Source organism: Pan paniscus, chromosome 19 (assembly GCF_029289425.2).
Source record: "Pan paniscus chromosome 19, NHGRI_mPanPan1-v2.0_pri, whole genome shotgun sequence".
Taxonomy (NCBI): Eukaryota; Metazoa; Chordata; class Mammalia; order Primates; family Hominidae; genus Pan; species Pan paniscus.
The window spans coordinates 21,828,317-21,852,157 of record NC_073268.2 but is presented as its reverse complement, the minus strand read 5'-3'; the positions used below and the strand labels follow the sequence as shown (position 1 = coordinate 21,852,157).

General features: G+C 44.4%; 1 protein-coding gene and 1 long non-coding RNA gene across 3 annotated transcripts in view; one reads left to right on the top strand and one right to left on the bottom strand.

The window, feature by feature from the left end:
- Window positions 1–23,841, top strand: part of NBR1 (NBR1 autophagy cargo receptor) — a 78,229-nt gene that overhangs the window by 13,565 nt on the left and 40,823 nt on the right. The window lies entirely within an intron of this gene.
- LOC130540913 (uncharacterized) lies at window positions 1,357–23,346 on the bottom strand. Its single transcript, XR_008954948.2, has 2 exons — window positions 22,955–23,346; window positions 1,357–1,773 (listed from the first exon to the last, which is right to left on the bottom strand). It is a non-coding gene; the product is annotated as an uncharacterized LOC130540913 (long non-coding RNA).

The window sequence follows — 23,841 nt, the reverse complement described above, 5'->3', positions numbered from 1 at the left end:
TAATTTATCATTTTTCTTTTCTCCCAGGTGTTTTTTCCTTTTTTTTTTTTAACTTTTATTTTAGATTAGGGGATACATGTGAACGTTTGTTATATAGATAAACTTGTGTCACATGGGTTTGTTGTACAGATTATTTCGTCACCCAGGCACTAGGCCTAATACCCGATAGTTTTTTTCATTTTTTTTTTTGAGATGGAGTCTCGCTCTGTTGCCCAGGCTAGAGGCACGATCTCGGCTCACTGCAACTTCCGCCTCCCAGGTTTACGCCATTCTCCTGCCTCAGCCTCCTGAGTAGCTGGGACTACAGGTGCCTGCCACCACGTCCAGCTAATTTTTTATGTTTAGTAGAGATGAGGTTTCACCATCTTGGCCAGGCTGGTCTCGAACTCCTGACCTTGTGATCCACCCACCTCGGCCTCCCAAAGTGCTGGGATTACAGGCGTGAGCCACCGTGCCCGGCAGTAGCGACAGGGTTTCACCATGTTGGTCAGGCTGGTCTCAAACTCCCAACCTCAAGTGATCCACCCGCCTCGGCCTCCCAAAGTGCTGGGATTACACGTGTGAGCCATCCCGCCTGGCCTTTCTAGTTAGAATTCTGTGAGGTTTGTATAAAAGGAATAGAGTGGGGGCCCAAAAACCAGTAAGATAAGAAAGTACTGTTTGCTCAGTTCTAGGATCCATGAAATAAATAAATAAATAAATAAAAAAGAGAAAGTAGTGTTTCCTGCCACTTTAGAGGAAGGACTCACATATCCTACCTTCCATCAGCCTTGAAGGAGATGAGTGCCCTCTCTCCAACACCTGGTAGCCTTCCCTACCCCTTCCCCAAAGCCTCCAAGAAGCCCTGGCCTAGCCTGATACCCTGGCCTAGCCTGATGCCCACTATCAGCAGGAACAGGCACCACAACCTTTCCCCTTCCTATCCCTCCCCACCTCTGGAAAGGGCTGGGGACAGCAGATGTGTCCTTGTTAGTTCCATCCATTTCAGCTTTGGCTGGGGAGCTAATTTCACTGGAGCCAGGATAAGCATTAGGGTAAGTAACTATTTTTCCTGTCTTGGGCAGTTTCCTCACTGACAAATGAGGGCAGAGTTCTAAGCTGTCTTCTAATTCTAAAATTCTAATGTAAAAATTGCCAGAGTAGTGGTGGCCCATGCCTGTAATCCCAGATACTCAGGAGGCTTAGGCAGGAGAATTGCTTGATCCCAGGAGGCGGAGGTTGCGGTGAGCTGAGATCGCGCCATTGTACTCCAGCCTGGCAACAAGAGGGAACTCCATCTCAAAAAAAAAAAAATCACCAGACTAATATTTACCTTGAGTGTTATGCGCATCCATTTGAAGAGACCACCAAACAGGCTTTGTGTGATCAATAGTTTTTTAATCACCTGGAGTCAGCAAAAGGAGATGGGGTGGGGCAGTTTTATAGGATTTGGGTAGGTAGTGGAAAAATTACAGTTAACGTGGGTTTTCTCTTGTGGGCAGGGGTGGGGGTAACAAGGTGCTTGGTGAGAGCTCCTGAGACTCATTGTCCAGGAGAAGGAATGTCACAAGATCAATTGATCAGTTAGGGTGGAGCAGGAACAAATCACAATGGTGGAATGTCATCAGTTAAGGCAGGAACTGGCTATTTCACGTTTATGGTTCTTCAGTTGCTTCAAGCCATCTGGATGTATATGTGCAGGTCACAGGGTTATGATGGCTTAGCTTGGGCTCAGGGGCCTGACACTGAGGATTCTTTTTTATCTTCCTCTGATGCTCTTCTATAAGAATGAATCTGTTTTGGAAGAAAACGCAATTAAGATTTTCCATCACAACAACCACTATCTCCAAATCTGTATTCATTCCTTTTAATTCATTATAAGTCTCATCTACCTAATGAGATAACTTTTTTGAAGACAGGAATTGTATGCTGTTTAACAGTGCTTTCTTTCTTCCATAGTTCAGTCATCCTTGATATTTTGCGGGGGACTGGTTCTAGGATACTGCCCCCACACACCAGAATCTGTGAACGCTCAATCCCTTACATATAATGGTGTGTATTTGAATATAACCAACACACATCCCCCCGCCACCACCCAATTAACTTTTTTACTTTTTTTTCCCCCCCGAGACAGAGTCTTGCTCTGTCGCCCAGGCTGGAGTGCAGTGGCACGATCTCGGCTCACTGCAAGCTCTGCCTCCTAGGTTCATGCCATTCTCCTGCCTCAGCCTCCCGAGTAGCTGGGATTACAGGTGCCCACCACCACACCGGGCTAGTTTTTTTTTTTTTGTATTTTTAGTAGAGATGGGGTTTCACCATGTTAGCGGGTGGACCTTCTGATCCGCCTACCTTGGCCTCCCAAAGTGCTGGGATTACAGGCGTGAGCCACCACGCCCAGCCAATTTTTGTATTTTTAGTAGAGACGGGGTTTCACCATGTTGGCCAGGCTGGTCTTGAACACCTGACGTCAAGTGATCCGCCCACCTTGGCCTCCCAAAGTGCTAGGATTACAGGCATGAGCCACCGCACCCAGCCTCAGACTAAACTATAATAAAAGAGAAAGCAGAGAGAGTAAGAGCACCTCATATGGAATCACCTACATTTCAGAAGCTGGAAAGAAAGAGAGTGGTCTACTTGATGATATGAAGCATGATCAATCAGTATCAATACTAGCTTTAGGGTGAAGGCATAGCCAAATTGGAAACTATGGACAAATTTCAGAAACTGCACCAAAACTTACAAACCTCAAATCCTAGTTTTCTTCCTTTCTCTTTGGCCACTACCCTCAGTTTCTTTTTTTTGTTTTTGAGACGGAGTCTTGCTCTGTCACGCAGCCTGGAGTGCAGTGGCATGATCTCAGCTCACTGCATCCTCCGCCTCCTGGGTTCAAGCAGTTCTCCTGCCTCAACCACCCGAGTAGCTGGGATTACAGGAAACCACCACCGTGCCTAGCTAATTTTTGTGTTTTTAGTAGAGACGGGGTTTCACCATCTTGGCCAGGCAGGTCTCAAACTCCTGACCTCAGGTGATCCACCCACCTCAAGCCTCCCAAAGTGCTGGGATTATAGGCGTGAGCCACCATGTCCGGCAAGTTTCTTTTTACTTAATTTGTATTTATTTATTTATTTGAGACTGGGTCTTGCCCTGTTGCCCTGGCTAGAGTGTAGTGGCGTGATCATGGGTCACTGCAGCCTGAACCTCCTGGGCTCAAGCAATCCTCCCACCTTAGCTTCCTGAGTAGCTGGGACTACGGGCTGTCACTACTACACCTGGCTAAATGTTGTATTTTTAGTAGAGACAGGGTTTCATCATGTTGGCCAGGCTGGTCTCGAACTCCTGGCCTCAAGTGATATGCTTGTCAAAGTGCTGGGATTACAGGTGTGAGCCACTAGGCCCAGCCTCAGTTTCTTTTATGGACTCACTTACCTCTGCAGATTGGCTCAAATGTCATTATTCTCAGGCTTCTCTCCTGTTTACAGGTGTCCTGGGCCATCCAGTCCAGTCTCATGATATTTGCCACCCAATGTGCTCATGTTACCTAAACCAGCATCTCTTGTCTAGACCCATCCTCTAATTAGCTGTTTCTCAAGCAACCTTTTGACTGCTGTTTCTTTTTACTTCCCTGGTACCAGGGATAAAAGTCCCCTGAATTCAAACATGAATATTCACCTCACCCAGTCCTCTGGGAGGTCCACAAGTCCCTGTTTTGGGAAGAATGAAGCTGAGCTCTAGCTAAGAAAAAAAAACTCCATTTGGGGATCTAAAAATTTTGCAGCTTGGAAGTGCAAAAAAAATGTGCAGCTTTGCACAGTGAGTCAGGGTGACCAAGTTCTCCTAGTTTGCCAAAGAGTCTCTCAGTTTTAGTACTAAAAGTCCTAAATCCCAGGAAACCTCTCGGTTCCAGGCAAACCAAGTGGTTTGGTCAACCTGACAGGGAGGTGTCCTTTATGAGGTATGGCAAGAGTGAAGGCTTGGCAAAGGGTGGCTGTGCCCATCAAACACAGACAGTTTATGAATAGTTGGGTGGGTGGGGCATATGCTTTATTCCCTAGGGCCCTCAGGGCCTTTGCAGAGGTCTGTAAGAGCTGGTGGGGGCAATGGGACAGTGAAATTCGGGTATAAGGCTAATGTGACCTCATTTAAAATCACAGGCTGGAGAGGCCTAGGGACTTTGGGCATCTATTTACATAGCCAAGATCACATCAGATTCAAATTTTATTTAGTGCTTTTTGTATCTATGACTGTCAAACATTGTCACAGTTTAACAGCTACATAATACTCCATCAAAAGGATATTATATGAAGTGTGGTGGCTCACACCTGTAATCCCCACATTTTTGGGAGGCCAAGGCAGATGAATCACTTGAGGTTAGGTGTTTGAGACCAGCCTGGCCAACATAACAAGACCACATCTCTACTAAAAATACAAAAATGAGCCACATGTGGTGGCGCATGCCTATATTCCTAGCTCTGGGACTCTGTCTCAAAAAAAACAAAAACAAAAACAAAAAAAGCAAAAGAGGATTTTCAGTGTGTTCCAGAAATGTTCCTATTATAAATACATCTTTGTGCTAAAAGTTTTTTTCCCTATATGTAAGATTTGTTTCAGGCTAGATGCAGTGGCTCATGCCCGTAATCCCAGCATTTTGGGAGGCCAAGGTAGAAGGATTGCTTGAGGCCAATAGTTTGAAACTAGTCTGGTCAACATAGGGAGACCCCATCTCTACAAAAAAATGTTTAAAAAAACTTAGCCGCACATGGTGGCACGCCCCTGTCCTTCCAGCTACTTGGGAGGCTGAGGAGGGAAGATCACTTCAGCACAACTGTTCAAGGTTGCAATGAGCTATGGTTGCACCACTGTACCTCAGCCTGGGTGACAGAGCAATACCCTGTCTCTTAAAAAATAAAAATATACATTTTTTTCTGTAGTAATTTGGAAGTACCATTAAGTGCCAGAGACTGTGCTAAGCACTTTACATGCATTATTTCCTTTAAATATCATCATAAATAACACTCTGGAATAGGTAATATTCTCCCCAGGTAGAAACTGGTGCTTAGAGGTTATGTAACTTTCCCAAGGCCACATAGTTAGTGTGTGATGGAGCCAAGATTTGAAATCAGCACCACCACATACTTTCAAAATATGTTGATGGTGAATTTTGGTTTGTTTACAGCTGTGTCATCTGTTGCCTGGCTTTGCTCTACTGAGCCACCACTGAGCCTTGTATATGTCTCTCTTTATTTTTGGTTATGTGCACTGCCCCAGTGACCACGCAGTTCTCTCTTTAGCACCTCTCCCACTGTGTTGAAATTGCTTGTTTACACTTCCACTCCACCTACAAGTGGAGGGTAGAACTGCATTTATTCATCCTTTTCCAACACATCTAGCAAGACGTAGTAGAGACGCAAGAGAAATTTGTTAATGTATAAAAGGAGAACTCCAGGCCGGGCGCAGTGGCTCACACCTGTCATCTCAGCACTTTGGGAGGCTGAGGTGGGTGGATCACGAGGTCAGGAGTTGGAGACCAGCCTGGCCAACATGGTGAAACCCTGTCTCTATTAAAAATACAAAAAATTGGCTGGGCGTGGTGGCTCACACCTGTAATCCCAGCACTCTGGGAGGCTGAGGTGGGCAGATCACAAGGTCAGGAGATCGAGACCATCCTGGCTAACACAGTGAAACCCCATCTCTACTAAAAAATACAAAACAATTAACTGGGCATAGTGGCGGACGCCTGAAGTCCCAGCTACTTGGGAGGCTGAGGCAGGACAATGGTGTGAACCTGGGAGGTGGAGCTTGCAGTGAGCTGAGATTGCGCCACTGTACTCCAGCACTCCAGCCTGGGTGACAGAGCAAGACTCCGTCTCAAAAAAAAAAATAAAAAAAAAAATAAGCTGGGCATAGCAGTGGGCGCCTGTAATCCCAGCTACTCGAGAGGCTGAGGCAGGAGAATCCCTTGAACCCAGGAGGCGGAGGTTGCAGTGAGCTGAGATCTTGCCACTGCCCTCCAGCCCGGGCAATAAAGTGAGACTCTGTCTCAAAAATAATAATAATAAAAAGAAATAAATAAATGGAGAACTCCACTGGTTAAGAGCGAAGGGAAGGATTACTTCTGGATTTAGGAGACGAACTGCTGTACAGGTCACTCGACCTGTAGAGTTCTGTGCATTTTGGATTTTGCTGATTGTATAACCCCATGGTGAGGTTTAACATGTTCCTCTGGAACAGGAATTAAAAGAAATTAAAGAATGTGTAAGCAGAAACTCAGTTGTATGTAAGAAAACCCAATTTCCCCTGAGAAAAAGAAGGAGCTGAAGTCCTTTAAAAATTAACTGCCTGTTTTTCTGTGGCTAGTGAGCCTTATCTCTCCTCCTTTCCCAGGCATTGTGAAGATCCTGTTTCCCTAGCTGTGCAGCTGCAAGGTCACTAGACAGATAAACTCAAGTCGTAAAAAATGTTTTTCCTTGAAAAGTAAAAAATGATGTAATACATGTCTCAATTAATTGAATAACCATCTTTGTTTCTCACTTCTGTAATATGCCTCCCCCTGCACAGATCTCCCCCCACCCCACCAAATGCTTAAAAGGTAACTTAACTCTTTGTTCAGGGCTCAGTCCTTTGGATGTTAATCCACCTGGGCTGGTACACCTAAATAATAAAGATCCTCCTCAATCCCATCAGTCTCTCTGATTCCTTATCAATCCTGCTAACCCTCTAACCTTATTTCCTGTAAATTAGACTTATAGGCCTAATCAAATTCAGGTTTAACCTTTTGGCAAGAACACTTTACAGATGGTACTGTGTACTCTTATTAGATCACTTCAGAAGACGCATGATGTTTGGTTTGTGATTACTTTGTAAAAACAGTGTAGTAAGTACTCACTAAAGGAAATTTAGAAAATAATAAGCTTAAGGCTGGGCGTGGTGCCTCATGCTTGTAATCCTAGCACTTTGGGAGGCTGAGGTGGGTGGATCACCTGAGCTCAGGAGTTCTAGATCATCCTGGACAACATGGTGAAACCCCCTCTCTACTAAAAATACAAAAATTAGCCAAGCGTGGTGTCCCATGCCTGTGGTGCCAGCTACTTGGAGGCTAAGGCAGAAGGATCACTTGAACCCTGGAGGTGGAGGTTGCAGAGTGAGCCAAGATCACACCACTGCACTCCAGCCTAGGTGACAGAGGAAGACTCTCTCAATAAAAAGAAAATAAGGCCAGGCACAGGGGCTCACGCTTGTAATCCCAGCACTTCGGGAGGCCAAGGCCGGCAGATCATGAGGTCAGGATTTCGAGACCAGCCTGGCCAACATGGTGAAACCCCATCTCTACTAAAAATATAAAAAGTAACTGGGCATGGTGGCAGGCGCCTGTAATCCCAGCTACTCAGGAGGCTGAGGCAGGAGAATCGCTTGAACCTGGGAGGCGCAGGTTACAGTGAGCCAAGATTGCCCCACTGCACTCCAGCTTGGGTGACAGAGCTAGACTCCATCTCAAAATAATAATAATAAGCTGCACTCCAGCCTGGGTGACAGAGCTAGACTCTGTCTCAAAATAATAATAATAATAAACTTAAAAAATAAAAACTTTAGAAAATACATCACCCCAGTTCCCATCCCTACCTGTCTATCCACAAAACCAAGGCGTTCCTGAGAGTAATTCATTTATTATATAACAAGTGTTTAAGTATCTACTACTATATTCAAGTACTATTCTAGGAGATAGAAATACAGCAGTTTACAAAGTAAAGCCTGCTCTCACATTCTAGTGTGGTAGACAGTTGATGCAGAATTAAAGAATATATGGGAATAAGTGTATTAAAGAGAAAAAATAAGCAGGGTAAGGGGAAACAGGTAGTGTAATATGTATAGGGGGTAGGCGTACATAGGGGGAGTCAGGAAAGGTTTCACTGAGGTGAGACTAGAGGACAGCTTAATAATGTAAAGAAACACACTATGCAACAATTAGGGGAAGAGCATTCCAGGAAAGAGAGAGCAGAGAAGGCAAACCCTGAGCAGGACCATGCCTGTGTATGCAGGACATCAGATAGGTCAAGGTGCTAAAATGTAATAATCCAGGAGGATATTGTAGGGAAAGACCATCAGAGAGGTAGCTGGTAACCTCTGGTAGGAACCTGCCAGCTATTTTAAATCTTTAGCTTTATTCTGGTCTTTTTAATTTTCTTTTTTTTGAGACAGAGTCTCACTCTGTCACCCAGGCTGGAGTGCAGTGGCACAATCTCAGCTCTCTGTAACCTCTGCCTCCTGGGTTCAAGTGATTCTCCTGCCTCAGCCTCCCGAGTAGCTGGGACTAAAGGCATGCACCACCATGCCTCGGCCTCCCAAAGTACTGGGATTACAGGAGTGAGCCACCATGCCCGGCCATCTTTTTAATTTTTAATGTTAATTAATTTTTATAGCGACAGGATCTCACTATGTTGCCCATGCTGGTCTTGAATGCCTGGCCTCAAGCAGTCTTCCTGCTTCGGCTTCCCAAAGTGCTGGGATTACAAGTGTGAGCTACTATGTCCAGTGAAACTTTTTTTGGGGGGAGATGGAGTCTCACTCACTCTGCTGCTCAGGCTGGAGTGCAGTGGTGTGGTCTTGGCTCACTGCAACCTCTGCCTCTCGGATTGAAGTGATTCTTGTGCCTCAGCCTTCCAAGTAACTGGGACTACAGGCGCATGCTGCCACGCCTGGCTAATTTTTTTGTATTTTTGGTAGGGAAGGGGTTGCACCATGTTGCCCAGGCTGTTCTTGAAGTCCTGACCTCAAATGATCCACCTGCCTCAGCTGGGATTACAGGTATGAGCCACTACACTTAGCCCTAAATGTGAACTTTTGAAATGGATTTTTTGGGTAAAGTCCAGGCAGGACATCAAAGAACAAGTATCCTGGTAGTGCGACAAGAATGTGGTTCTTTTCATTAAATATTTAACTTTTTAGAAAAGGATCACAAGGGCCAGGTGCGGTGGCTCACACTGTAATCCCAGCACTTTGGGAGTCTGAGGCAGGTGGATCACCTGAGGTCAGGAGTTTGAGACCAGCCTAGCCAATATGGGGAAACCCCGCCTCTGCTAAAACTACAAAAATTAACCGGGCGTGGTGGCACGCACCTGTAGTCCTGGCTACTCGGGAGGCTGAGGCAGGAGAATTGCTTGAACCCGGGAGGCGGAAGTTGCAGTCAGATGAGATTGTGCCACTGTACTCCAGCCTGGGCGACAGAGTGAGACTCCATCTCAAAAAAAGAAAAAAAAAAAAGGATCATAAGAAAAGCTCGGGGACAGTAACCTTATTGTGAAGGATTTAGTAATACTACTCTTGTAATCATGGTGTTTCTGACGTAGCACAGGGCAGTGAAAAGAGAAACACTGAACTAAGTCAGAAGGCTGGGTTTCTACTACCAGTTGTGTATATAAGCAGAGCCACCTTGGGCTAACCACTTTACCTGAACCTCAGTTTCCTTCTCTGTCATTCACCCTGCCAGTCTCCTTGGGCTATTGCAAGAATAAAATTAAATGCTACTTGGGAAAATGCTTCACAACCTGAGATGACTTGTACCAATGTGGGTATTATTACTGGGACCAAATGTGACTTTAAAAAGAAAAACAACCTTGACAAAGAAAACTCTGATTGGTTACTAAATCCCTATTTCTGAGATAAGCTACATTTCAAAGAAATTCTCCGTAAAAGAAAAATTGGATTCAGTTATCATACCAGATGGCTTTCATTCTCACCACTGACTCAATTCTGAAATAATTATATTTCAGTATGGTAATTATAATCTAAACTATATAAACACACTGTAAACATAAACTTTGAACAGATGAAAACTCCAATATGTAAAAAGGTAATGAATGTTGAAGGAAGACTGTGAAAAGGGAAAAGGAAAAAAATTAAAATGTTCCCCTTCTAGGTCCTGATGAGAGTAAATGTTTACTATAAAAATGATTCAAATATTTTAAACACTTTTCAAACCAGGCAATATTTTAGGCCTACTGTATATTTGCATTTTGAGCTTCCAATACGGATAAGTGACTGGAAAAAGCAGCTAGGTTTAGGTTGAAAAACAACAACCCACCGGGGAACATATTTTAGCAAATTCTTCTGAAAGTCAAAAATGTTACAGTCATAGGTAAAAAGTTTCAAAGAACTACCAATCGTCAGAAATAGCTGCTAATAGTGACTTAGAGTCCAGCAGAAGGAATTTTAGGTCAAGAAACCTAAAACAGGCTGAAAAACTTACCTACCCTATAGCTACCACAAATAACACTGTTTCCAGTCATGATCAGGAATCACATATTAAGACGTAACTGCAAATTGTGCTATACTGGGTACTGTATTAAAAGGAAGTGAAATATGGTCCCCATCCTAGAAGTTTCCATATATATGAGTCTAAAAAACCATTAAAAATTAATCTTAAGGCCTGGCGCGGAGGCTCACGCCTGTAATCCCAGCACTTTAGGAGGCCGAGGTGGGCGGATCACGAGGTCAGGAGATCAAGAACATCCTGCCAACATGGTGAAACCCCGTCTCTACTAAGAATACAAAATTAGCTGGGCATGGTGGCGCACGCCTGTAATCCCAGCTACTCAGGAGGCTGAGGCAGGAGAAGCACTTGAACCTGGGAGGTAGAAGTTGCAGTGAACCAAGATGGCACCACTGTACTCCAGCCTGGGCAACAGAGCAAGAATCCATCTCAAAAATAAAAATTAAAAAAATCTGGGCACAGTGGCTCACGCCTGTAATCCCAGCACTTTGGGAGGCCGAGGCAGGCAGATCACCTGAGGCTGGGAGTTCGAGACCAGCCTGATCAACATGGAGACACCCCGTCTCTACTAAGAAATACAAAATTAGCTGGCTTGGTGGCGCATGCCTGTAATCCCAGCTACTCCGGAGGCTGAGGCAGGAGAATCACTTGAACCCAAGAGGTGGAGGTTGTGGTGAGCCGAGATGTGCCATTGCACTCTAGCTTGGGCAACAAGAGCGAAACTCCGTCTCAAAAAAAAAAAAAAAAAAAAAATTAATCTAACAGAAAATAGGAAAAAAGCAATGAAAAGCTAGAAAACATACAATAGTTGACTGAAAATAAAAATTTAGCATTAACTTTCATTCTTACATCTTTAATTTTTATGTATCTGAGTTTTTAATTGATGGTTTAATTTGCCATAATGAGAAAGAACATCCTATTTTTATGACTCTGTCCCATGGAAATGTAATGATAAATGGATCCAAATGCCACACTATTGAGGATTTTTTTGATCACTCTGATTGTCGTGAGTAAGTTGTGCTTTTTCAAAAGCAGTTTTTTCCTACAATGTCATTTCCTGCTTCTCTGGCTCTGATTTTCAATAAATTGATAAATTGTAAATCTTGTTTTCCTCTTGTTTTTGTTTAGCTAAAATGTTGAAGGGCAAGGGAGAGGATGGTTATTTATAAATCTTGTATCTCTCTGAAAACACAACTTGCATTTTCCTTAATCTGATTGACATGACTCCAAATATGAAAAACAACTTTCATAAAGCACAAAAGAAAATTTCCTTGAATTTACCCTTTTTTATTGTGGGTAAGAGGCAATAGGTATAAATTTTCAGCTTATTTTTTGAATGTTACTCACTATTAACCACCATATTTTAAAAAATTAATCGAAGAACTAATGTAGTTTATTATTTAATGTATTCAACAAATGTTTATTGAGTGGCAACTAGGTCCCAAGTACTGTTTTAACTACTGAATATACAGATGTACATAAACGAAACAAAAATCTCTGCTGCCCTGGAGTTTACATTCTGTGGGACTAGAGATAAAGGATAGATACATTACATAGAAGGTCAGCTAGTAATAAGTGTTATGGAGAAGCAGCAGGAATGGAGGATAAAGTGTGTCTTGAGGGTGTTGTAACTTTAAATAGCGGTGTCTGGAAATGAAAAGGTGGTATTTCAATCAAGATTTTCAGACCATGGCTGGGTGCAGAGGCTCATACCTGTAATCCCAGCACTTTGAGAGGCCAAGGGGGGTAGATCACTTGAGGTCAGGTGAGACCAGCGTGGCCAACATGGCAAAACCCTATATCTACAAACACACACACACACACACACACACACAAATTAGCTGGGCATGGTGATGCACACCTGTAGTCCCTGCTACTCTGGAGGCTGAGGTGGGAGGATCGCTTGAGCCTGGCGAGGTTGAGGCTGCAGTGAGCTGTGATAGCACCACTGCACTCCAGCCTCCCGACAGAGATCCTGTATTAAAAAACCTCTGCATTTCACTGTATGTAAATTATACCTCGATTCAAAAACAAAATGTGGCCGGGCGGGGGGCTGACCCCCCCACCTCCCTCCCAGATGGGGCGGCTGGCCTGGCGGGGGCTGACCCCCACCTCCCTCCCGGACGGGGTGGCTGCCGGGCGGAGACGCTCCTCACTTCCCAGATGGGGTGGCTGCCGGGCGGAGGGGCTCCTCACTTCTCAGACGGGGCGGTTGCCAGGCAGAGGGTCTCCTCACTTCTCAGACGGGGCGGCCGGGCAGAGACGCTCCTCACCTCCCAGACAGGGTCGCGGCCGGGCAGAGGCACTCCTCACATCACAGATACTTGAAGGCAGCATGCTCGTTAAGAGTCATCACCACTCCCTAATCTCAAGTACCCAGGGACACAAACACTGCGGAAGGCCGCAGGGTCCTCTGCCTAGGAAAACCAGAGACCTTTGTTCACTTGTTTATCTGCTGACCTTCCCTCCACTATTGTCCTATGACCCTGCTAAATCCCCCTCTGCGAGAAACACCCAAGAATGATCAATAAAATAAATAAATAAATAAATAAATAAATAAATGTGAATAGTACAGTCCCCTTTTCCTTTTATAGATGAAGAAAAACAAAGGCTCACTCCAAGAGTCAGACTTGCTAAAGGCTTTGATGATTTGCAGTATTCTTATTTAAATGTACAGAGCCAGCTTCAGAGGAAGGTTCTTCCAAAGACCTATCCCCTCCATGACACCAACCATCCATGATTTTTTTTTTTTTTTTTTGAGACGGAGTCTTACTCTGTTGCCCAGGCTGGAGTGCAGTGGCATGATCTCGGCTCACTGCAAGCTCTGCCTCCCAGGCTCACACCATTCTCCTGCCTCAGCCTCCCAAGCAGCTGGGACTACAGGCGCCCGCCACCACACCTGGCTAATTTTTTTGTATTTTTTTAGTAGAGATGGGGTTTCACCTGTAGCAGGACGAGCTGCAGACAAAACTCCTCAGACACCGAGTTAAAGAAGGAAGGGGTTTATTAGGCCAGGGGCATCAGCAAGACTCCTGTCTCAAGAGCTGAGCCCCCGCCCCGAGTGAGCAATTCCTGTCCCTTTTAAGGACTCACAACTCTAAGGGGGTGTGCGTGAGAGGGTTGTGATCGATTGAGCAAGCAGGAGGTACGTGGGTACGTGACTGGGGACTGCACGCACCAGTAATTAGATTGGAACAAAACAGGAAAGAGATTTTCACAATGCTTTTCTATACAATGTCTGTAATGTACAGATAACATAACCGATTAGGTCCGGGGTTGATTTTTAACTACCAGTCCCAGGGTGTGGCGCCCGGGCTGTCTGCTTGTGGATTTCATTTCTGCCTTTTAGTTTTTACTTTTTCTTTCTTTGGAGGCAGAAATTGGGCATAAGACAATATGAGGGGTGGTCTCCTCCCTTATTCCCCCACTTTTGAGACTCTCACTCAATAGCAGGAGTTGTTTCATTTTTACTACTCATGTCTTCTTGCAAGACAGATCAATAGTGATTTATATAGTACACTTGTGCTGATGCATTTTGGTATACTAAGGTAGCGATGAAGCTTTTTATCATTTGAAGAAGTACAGGTAGCAAACGAGGGAGCAGTAAGTAGGTTCCTATTACTATTATAACTCTTATTATAAGAGTTTTAAATCCTCCTAGCGCTGGGAACCATTTTCTAAACATGGCCCCAGGATCAAATCCATGCCACACTTGCACGGGCACATGTGCCACTTTTGTCATATCTCTAACTATGTCTTCAACTACTTGCCCTTGGTTATCTATGTGTAGGCAGCAATTAGTAAGGTTAAATTTCCTACAGACCTCTCCTTCAGCTGCTAGCAAGTAGTCGAGAGCTAATCTATTTTGATAGATAGCATTTCTCATCTGAGTTTCTTGCTGGGCCAGAATAGTCAAGGCTCTGCCAGTTTCAGTGATTATTTTTAAGACAGCTTGTAACCGTATGATTCGGTTGATCATATAAATGGGGATCCGGTATCCCCACGAGCCATCTTGTGCCTAAGTAGCAGGCCCATAATACTGTATGATTCTCTCAGGGGGCCATTTATCATTGTTTCAGTTTCTTATAGCTATGCTTCTCTTTTCACGGGAAGCATAGACAGGGAAGCCCAGGAGTTCTCCTGTTTTTATGGACAGTAGGAAGAAAGATGGTTTAATAGTGCCAATAACACAACTACTTATCAGGCAGCTTAGTGTAGGCTCTATGTCCACATATCCAGTATAGCCCCAGTGGGGCCGTCCAGTCCCGGTGGGATTCTGGGTGGGCCTAAACGGTCTGCAACTTTGGAAATTTACTGAATGGATTTTTCTCTGTGTGGTTTGAACTCCATCATGTAGTCTTCCTACAGGAAGGGTGAAGTCCTTCTCCACTCTTGCTATATAGTATTGTCTAATGATTGAGGCTTTTAGGACCCAGAAATTATCAGGGTGATTCTTTTGAGCTGGGAATTCATCAGGAACTGGGTCTGTAGGTACTAATTCTCGGGCTTCCCATGGCCATTGGTCTGCTATTACAGTTCCTCCACATACATAACATGAAGTGACAGTGAGAGACTGGGCTACATGCTCGGCTAATTGCAAAAACAAATTTCTTGTTTTTCCTGGAAATTCTGTTACTGGCACATTTAGTTCATCATAGAAAGTTTGAAACACTGGCTCAAGAGAGCATTTGTAAACTTCTCCTCGAACCAAGATATTTACTCGGGGATTCAGTCCAGCCCCATTGATTCCTAAGGTCACACGCTACTCTTTTTTCCAGCGAGGATCAAGGGGATTGGTTATTACTAGCTCTAAGGGGTTACATTGTCCCTTAGCACAGGAAGGGCCATTTTTTTCCTTTCTGAAGGTGGACTGGATCCTTTTCATTTTTTTTAAATCCAAGTGGCCTAAATGACACAAGACCAGTATTTACATTTATTTCCACACAGTCCTAATTTATGACAGATGTACTTATTTTCTGCCATATAGCCTCTTTTCTAATTAAGAGAACCACACTTTATTCCTAACTTATTACTATTAATGACAGCACAGGCATCAAATTTTAAGGTGACTTCTTTGGGCACCCCTTTTTCTTCTGTTTTGGCTAACACTTTACTCGTATCATTTATGAGCCCCCACCAGTCCTCAGTCCTTAATCTTATTTTAAAAACCGTGGTCATGGGAGGCTCAGATGGGTCATAACACACATCAGGTTGGTCACTTCCTGGGCTACATACCTTGTACAGAATAACATTATACAAACAAGTTATTTTTAGAGTTCCAGTACACTTATAATAACCATAAAATAATAGGACTGTAGCAACCTTTTGTCCTACCTCAGTGACTTGATGTATACACTGGGAACAGTCCTCAGTCTGAGGAAGGTCAGTTGAAGTCTTTACTGTAAAAGTCCAAATTTTAAGGAAAATGAGTTCCGCAATGAGTTTTCTCATGCTTCGGCCGTGCGTGGACCAGTCAGCTTCTGGGTGTGACTGGAGCAGAGCTTGTCGTCTTCTTCAGAGTCACTTTGCAGGGGTTGGCGAAGCTACTCCCGTCCACGTACCCCTCACAGTCTACTGATGTTTAAGGATAGTCTCGGAGGTTGGGCCTGCTAGAATAAACTGAGTCCAACACCTCTACACGGTATGTTCAACTAGGCTCTCTGATACCAGGAGCAAGGTGGTGGGGTTTAGGGTGTTGCAAACTTCAATGGTTATGTGGGGATTTTCACATAGCAAGCTTTGGTACTTGGTTAATCTAGCATTTGTAACCAATGAGGTCCTTTGGTAGTCATTAAAGTTACCACAGCATGGGGGGCCTTTATATTCAGGTTTTCCTAAGGGTTAGTTTATCTGCTTCTTGTGCTAACAGGGCTGTTGCTGCTAGGGCCCTTAGACCTGGGGGCCAGCCTTTGGAAATCCTGTCTAGTTGTTTTGAGAGATAGGCCACTGGCCTTGGCCAGGGCCTCACAGTATGGGTTAAAACTCCAACTGCCATTTTTTCTCTTTCTGACACATAGAGTGTAAAGAGTTTTGTCAGGTCAGGTAGCCTCAGGGCTGGGACCAACATGAGTTTTTCTTTTAACTCATGAAAACCTCGTTGTTGGTTGTAATAGATGTAGTTTATCTAATCTACATTTTTATTAACTGTCACCCACTAAAATATTGACTTAAATCCTGCAGCTATTTGATTTCAAGCTTTAAATTGATCTGGTATTCTTCGTGGGACTCCAATTGCGTCTAAATAGACATGAGAGTCGAAAGACCCATAAGGGGCTTCTCTCGCTTTACAATGTCTGTCTTTTTTTCCTTCTGGTTGATGAAATGCCAGGGTGAAAGGGATAGCCAATTGGACTAAAGTACAAGTGCCACTCCAGTTATTTGGCAGAGTGCCCAGTAAAGGTCCACCACATACCACCACACATCTGCTTGGGGATGAACAAGGGCTGACTGATTGATAAGCTCTTGAAAATTCTTAAGCTAACTGCATCCTTTCAGGTCTCCAAGGAACGCTAAGTTTCCTCCCTGTCGTGAGAGACATGAAGTGAACTTAGTGTTGGGAGATGGAGGATGGATGGCCCTCGGGGGCTGACCCGCAGGGTGCCGGACTTTGGGATATAGCAGAGAGAGCTTGGCATGACTTATTAGTACAGGCTGTAGAATCCTGGAAAAGAGCTACCATGCAGCCCACATCTGGTCGACTGGAGGACCACCTTAGTGGAAAGGGGACAATCTGGGCCTCTGGCCTGCCATGTGCATAAGCATAACAATTGCTTTTGTTTAACGTGCAGATGGAATATTTGATCCATTTTAACCAGGCATTTGCATCTTGGTATCCTGTCTTCATTGCTAAAGTTTGTTTTAACTCTTTAACTTCTATGATCCTCTAGTAAAACGAATGTATGGTTTTAGGAAATTACAAAAACTGGTTGGGGCAGTCCATTCTTGCTCTTTAGTGGTCCACAGAATGTTGGACCAACTACGGCATAAAAACTCTACATCAGAGGACAAGACTCCTGGTTGGCACTGGGGTCTTTATCGAAATCTCCCTGGATTAAATGGTCCTAGTTTACTAATGTCCAGTCTGAGGAGAGTCAGGAGGGACAGAAGTACTTTTCTGAAGTAGAGAGCTGTCTCTGACTTGGCAAGTCCCCACAGGGTATAACAAGGCAAGCATTAAATGCAATAGTTTGAGGTGAAATTGACTTGGTTATGTTAATAACTAGATGGTCAGCAATAGAACGAGGAAAGAAAGAAGAGTAATAGAATAGATGAAAAGAGTTAGACTTTTCGTAGCTTTAGTTTGGCAGGGTTTTCCTCTGGGACTGTGGCCCATGACTCTGGAGGGGTGGCACTTTCTTGATTCTGGTGTGATGAGTCCATCCTTTTTTGCTGTACGAACAGCAGTCTTGGTGGTTAGCAACACAAGGTAGGGTCCTTCCAGGCTGGCTCGAGTTTTTCTTCTTTCCACCTTTCGATGAGAATGTGATCTTCAGGCTGGTGCTGGTTTACTAGAAATTCTAGGGGTGGTACATGTGCTAAAAGACTTTTAGTTTTTGAGAGAAAGGAAAGTGGAAAATAAACCAAGCATATAATTCTAAGGAACTGACCTTTTGTTTTAAATGTGGGGACCTTGGCAGTGAACTTTATAGTCCTTAGTGCCTTTTTCCTGAGAAATTTCCTTTAGCACCTATTTTTATTAGTTTTTAAACCAAAGAAAGCCAAATACCATTTTACATTTAACAGTGCTTCTCATATGATTTTTATACCAGATAAGCTAAATTTTATCTTTATATTAGTGTGTTATTAATATTAAACTTAATTTTAATAAAACCTTGTAGACATATGTATCTAATTGTTAATGTTTGACCATAAGGTAAGATTTTATAGATTCTTTTTAACCCTTTATAATTTTTGCAAAAGAGCAGGTTGGTGCTTTAAGAAAAAACCTGTTATGCTTTTACTTTAATGTCCAGTTCACAGAAAAACTGGATGATACTTCTTTAACTTTAGCTAATATGTTTACACACAGAATTTTCTTTACAATTAACATTTTGAAACTTGCTTAAATCTTCAAAACAATAATTATTTTTAACCTTTTAGTGTAGTTGAAAATGTACATTCTTATGCCTCCTTAACAATTCTTTTACCAAAGATATATTTTACTTTTCTTATACACCTTGCATATAAACTGATAGTTTTACATTCAGGAGGCCTAGTTACTTTTAAATTATACAACATTTTTTGCATAAATTTTTTTTATAACATTTTTCTCTTTCGTGACTTTCGCAGACAATTCTTCGATATGCCTCAACTTTCTGACTTATTACAAATATGTATTTCTTTAAACAACCAGTTAATTTGTTTCAGGACAAGAATTTACCATATAATACTCTTTTTATATAAATTCCGCCCCTCCTTTTTTTCCTTTTTTTTTTCGAAGATGATAACCATTCTTTTCCAAAGCGAACCTTTTTTGTGTCTGTGGACTACACTGTCTAAGGCCACAAGAATAGAAGTTACTATATACATGTTACACTGTTAACTTTTAGCAAACTTTAGTTGAAAACCTTTAAAAAAATTTTTTTTAAAAATGCATGTTGTGCACATGTACCCTAAAACTTAAAGTATAATAATAATAATAATAAAAAGAAAACCTTGTAAGTTTGGGATTTTAATTATCCTTTGCTATTAATAAGACCTTGTTTTGTCTAAATTAGAATTGGTATAGATGGCTTTTTTTTCTTAACTTTGTATCTCTCTCTCTTTCTCTCTTTCTCTCTCTCTTTGACTTTGTCTCTCTCTTTGACTTTCCTTTTGCCTCTGTCTCTTCCTCTCTCTCTCTGTGTGTGTGTGTCTCTCTCTCTCTCTCTATCCTTGACTCTCTGTCTGTCTCTTCCTGTCTCTTCCTCTCTCTCTTTTCCTCTTTTCCTCTCTGTCTCTTTCCTTTCTCTCTCTCTGCTGGTCTTTCCTTGCCTCTGCCAGCCACTTATGCTGCTGTTCTCTCAACCACTATGTGTTGGGGGAGGGGGGTCTAAAACCAGCTCTAATCAAGTGTCTCTGTAAGGGAACTGGTCTGGGTTCCTTGGCTTATAGGTTACCTTGTGCCATACCTTTGAAACAAGGGACCTGTCCAGGCTTCCTTCGAATGGCCAACCTACCTCTAATGCTGGCCAGTCTATCTTACACAAAGTTTTAAGTTTTCCTGGTGTCATAGCACTCCATAGTCTCCCTCAGATTCTTTTTTGAAATTTGTCAACATAGTTCCTAGTGGGGTGGGCTTATTCGTGCCTGACCTATGCTTCTTCAAGACAAAACACCACGCTCACACCACAAACACACCACAAAACAAAGAACCGGTAAAAAGGGCGCACACACAGTTTTGCAGTTTGCACCAAACCAAAATCAGAGTATCCAGAAATCCAAGCCAGGTCAAAACCAAAACCAAAGTATCAAGCAATCCAAGTCAAGTCAAAAACAAAAACCAAAGTGCCAGGACAGGCACACCATGGGTGATCAGGCCACACTACCACTCAAATGGAGTAGGCAAGTTCCCAAGACCAATCCTGTCAAGCAATTCAAACCAAAACCAAAGTGCCGATAAAGGCACGCCATGGGTGATCAGGCCATGCTTCCACTCAAATGGAGTGGGCAAGTTTCAAAGACTACTCTTACCAAGTTTTAGATGTCCAGACTCCAAGTGCCCGTTCCTTCCCGGTGTTCAGCCACTGCGTTGATCCTCCATGGGGGCCTGCCATACACTGCTCTGGCGAGGCGTCCCAATGGGGCAAATGCCTAACCAGGAGTGCCCTCAGGATCCGTGTTGCTCGGGCTGGTTGGAGTCCCCAGCAGGGATGTTCCACAGGGCAGGTTTAAGCCGCCTAAGGAGCTGCCTTGACCATCCGCCATTCACCTCGCTTCCCAGTCAGGGAACCGAGAAATCGAGCTGCAGACAAAACTCCTCAGACACCGAGTTAAAGAAGGAAGGGGTTTATTAGGCCAGGGGCATCGGCAAGACTCTGGTCTCAAGAGCCAAGTTCCCCGAGTGAGCAATTCCTGTCCCTTTTAAGGGCTCACAACTCTAAGGGGGTGCGCGTGAGAGGGTCGTGATCAATTGAGCAAGCAGGGGGTACATGACTGGGGGCTGCATGCACCAGTAACTAGATCGGAACAAAACAGGAAAGGCATTGTCACAGTGCTTTTCTATACAATGTCTGTAATCTATAGATAACATACCAATCAGGTCAGGGGTTGATTTTTAACTACCAGGCCCAGGGTGTGGCACCTGGGGTGTCTGCTTGTGGATGTCATTTCTGCCCTTTGGTTTTTACTTTTTCTTTCTTTGGAGGCAGAAATTGGGCATAAGACAATATGAGGGGTGGTCTCCTCCCTTACACCATGTTAGCCAGGATGGTCTCGATCTCCTGACCTCGTGATCTGCCTGCCTCGGCCCCCCAGAGTGCTGGGATTACAGGTGTGAGCCACAGCCCCCGGCCTCATTCATGATTTATTTTGCCATTTCAAGTGATGGAGCTGGTTTTAGAGCTAGAAGAAAACCAAAACGCCAGTTAATCTGAACTAGATTCCTGCCCCAGTGCAGAACCAATCAAGACAGGGTCCCTGTCTTTCAGGGACCACAGGATTTGTGTTGAAGAGGAGAGGAGTGGGAGAGGCAGAGTGGATGGAGAACAAGGAGTCATTTTCTATATTTTTAAAGTTCTTCAGTTAAGAAAATCAGCAATTACAATAGCCTAATCTTATTAGACATGTCTTTTCCTCCCTACTATGTAAGGTCAATTCTGTTCATTTGCATAGGAGATAATCATATAGGAATCCCAAATTAATACCCTCTTCTGGTGACTTACCAGATTGGACACTGTAAGATTTTCTGCATAGCATTAAGGACATTTTGTACTTCTTCAACGCAAACAGCAGATAAATCTATCTCTTTCTGTTCCAATGAACTTTAACACATTAGAAAAACATGTATCTTTTAAAAAGGTTTATAAAAATGACAACTTCATTTTATCATTTTAAAATAAGGTAAATTGGGCTGGGCATGGTGGCTCACGCCTGTAATCACAGCACTTAGGGAGGCCGAGGCGGGCGGATGACCTGAGGTCGGGAGTTCAAGACCAGCCTGACCAATACGGAGAAACCTCGTTTCTACTAAAAATACAAAAAAATGAGCCAGGCATGGTGGTGCATGCATGTAATCCCAGCTACTCGGGAGCTGAGGCAGGAGAATCGCTTGAACCCACAAGTCAGAGGTTGCGGTGAGCCCAAATCACACCATTACACTCCAGCCTGGGCAACAAGAGCGAAACTCCGTCTCAAAAATAAATAAAATAAAATAAGGTAAATTTAAGATTTGGAAGGTTTTAGAATAATACAAAATCCTTTAAAGGTTCTAGAAGTTGCTTTTTGTAATTAGACAACATAAATTCTGTATTTTTTCACATATTGCTTCCAACCCTTTGGGTCTTTTCCTTTCTCCAAGAAAGAGAAAGCTACAGGGGAGTGACTGACCGGGTAAGTGGTGAGCTTTCTCCAATGCTTCTGGCTGTTTTCTTTTTCTTGCATAAAACCAAAATCAACAACGACCAAACCAACACCAATCAAGGCCTCCCTGCCCCTAGCCTTTCCCAGTGACCCACTCTCATCTCAGGATCCCCCTCAAGCACATCCCTGCCGGCAGCATCTGTTACTACTGACGCTCCTCTACTTCCCTCTTGCGCTTTCTCAGTAGCACAAATGGATCCAGTTCTTAAGTTCTCCCTCCCACAAAATCCTGTCTCCTCCCCTTCCCAGACATATTCCTGGCACTTCTTCTTCCGCAAGGGCCCATCTTCTCATATATACCAGCCGGTGTTTATTTGTTTGTTTGTTTTTGAGACGGAGTGTCGTTCTGCCACCCAGGCTGGAGTGTAATGGCGCGATCTCGGCTCACTGCAACCTCCGCCTCCTGGGTTCAAGCGATTCTCCTGCCTCAGCTCCTGAGTAGCTGGCGCGCGCCACCACGCCCGGCTAATTTTTGTATTTTTAGTAGAGACGGGGTTTCACCATGATGGTCAGGCTGGTCTCGAACTCCTGACCTCGTGATCCGTCCGCCTTGGCCTCCCAAAGTGCTAGGAATACAGGCGTAAGCCACCATCCCCGGCGACCAGCCGATGTTCTTATACACATGGTGTCCCCTTCAAGGCACATTCCAGTTCCTATCAGGAGGATTCCTCCTCGGACACACTGTGCCCCCAACCTGATCCTTAGTGCTTCCCTCGAGACCTACAAACTGCCCCCTTCCCCGAGGGGTTCACAACGCCTTATGCCTCTCAGGTTCTGCCCCCGCCCCTCGCATAAGAATACCCATCTGCCTGCTTCGGAAATTCACTTTCCCCCGCCCGTCCCCCGGAGCATCCCTTGGGCCCCTGTCCCTTTCCCGGGGCTCTTCTACCTTAACCCAGAGCAGAGGGTGCAGGCCTCCTGAGCCCAGGGGCCCAGTTATCTGAGAAACCCCACGGCCTGTCCCCCGTCCAGAAAGTCTCAGCGAGCTCACGCCGCGCAGTCACGTTTTTTTTGCCCCCCCCCTACATTGCAGATGTGGCTCCCAATGTTGACGTTGGCCAGGATCTTTGCAAACAAGCCAGGCCAAAAAGTTTCAATATTTACACTGGCTGCTTTAATAAGGGCATTGATCTTATCCTCCGTGAAGGTCACCTCATAGTCCTGCAGAATGAGGGCAGAGTAGATGCAGGCAAGCTGGGAGACGGAGGCCATGGCGCGGGCGAGTGTGGGGCTGGGGCTGCCGGACGCAGTGCTACTCGCCGGATGAAGTGAGGGTCTCACCCCAACGCGGCCTTAGCTTCCTCGGAAGGACCGAGCACCTTGGCGGCAGCCGAGGAAAGGGGTTCCACAGTTTTAATTTATCTGTAATTCCCACGCTTTACTGTTGCCACGGAAACCGCTGAGCAATAGCCTCTCAGAATAGGAAATCAAGACATAGTCAGAGGAAGGGCGGGACAGAAAGAGCCTAGCATCTCTCGGGGCTCTGGGTTGGCCACCCAGTCCTCCCCTGGTGACATAAAAAGAAAGAGACGGAAAAGGAAGAATTCTACCTGAGTTTGCCGTAAAGCGCCCGCCCTCTCGCCTCTACGCTTCCAGTTGCGGCTTATTACGTCACAGTAATTGCTGTACCAAGGTCAGAATCGCCACCTGAGGCCTGAATATCAGTGTAAGATAGTGTCCAAAGCAGTCTTAAGAAGAGGTCCCATTACCCCACTCTTCCGCCCTAATGGAGGTCTCCAGTTTAGGTAAATAAAAGGATTATTGGGAGGTGGAGGGAAAGAACTACTATTTCCAACATGCATTGCGGAACGAAAGGCCTTGGCCACACTGTTCCTTGGAAACTGTAGTCTTATGGAGAGGAACATCCAATACCAAAGCGGGCACAATTCTCACGGAAATCCAGTGGATAGACTGGAGACCTCCGCGGGCTTATACATGTCAACAGTTATGGATTGGAGTGTTGTTATGTTCTCGTATCTTGAGAGCAGAGACTAGGCCAAAAAAAAAAAAAAAACCTACAACTCCTAGGAAGACTACGA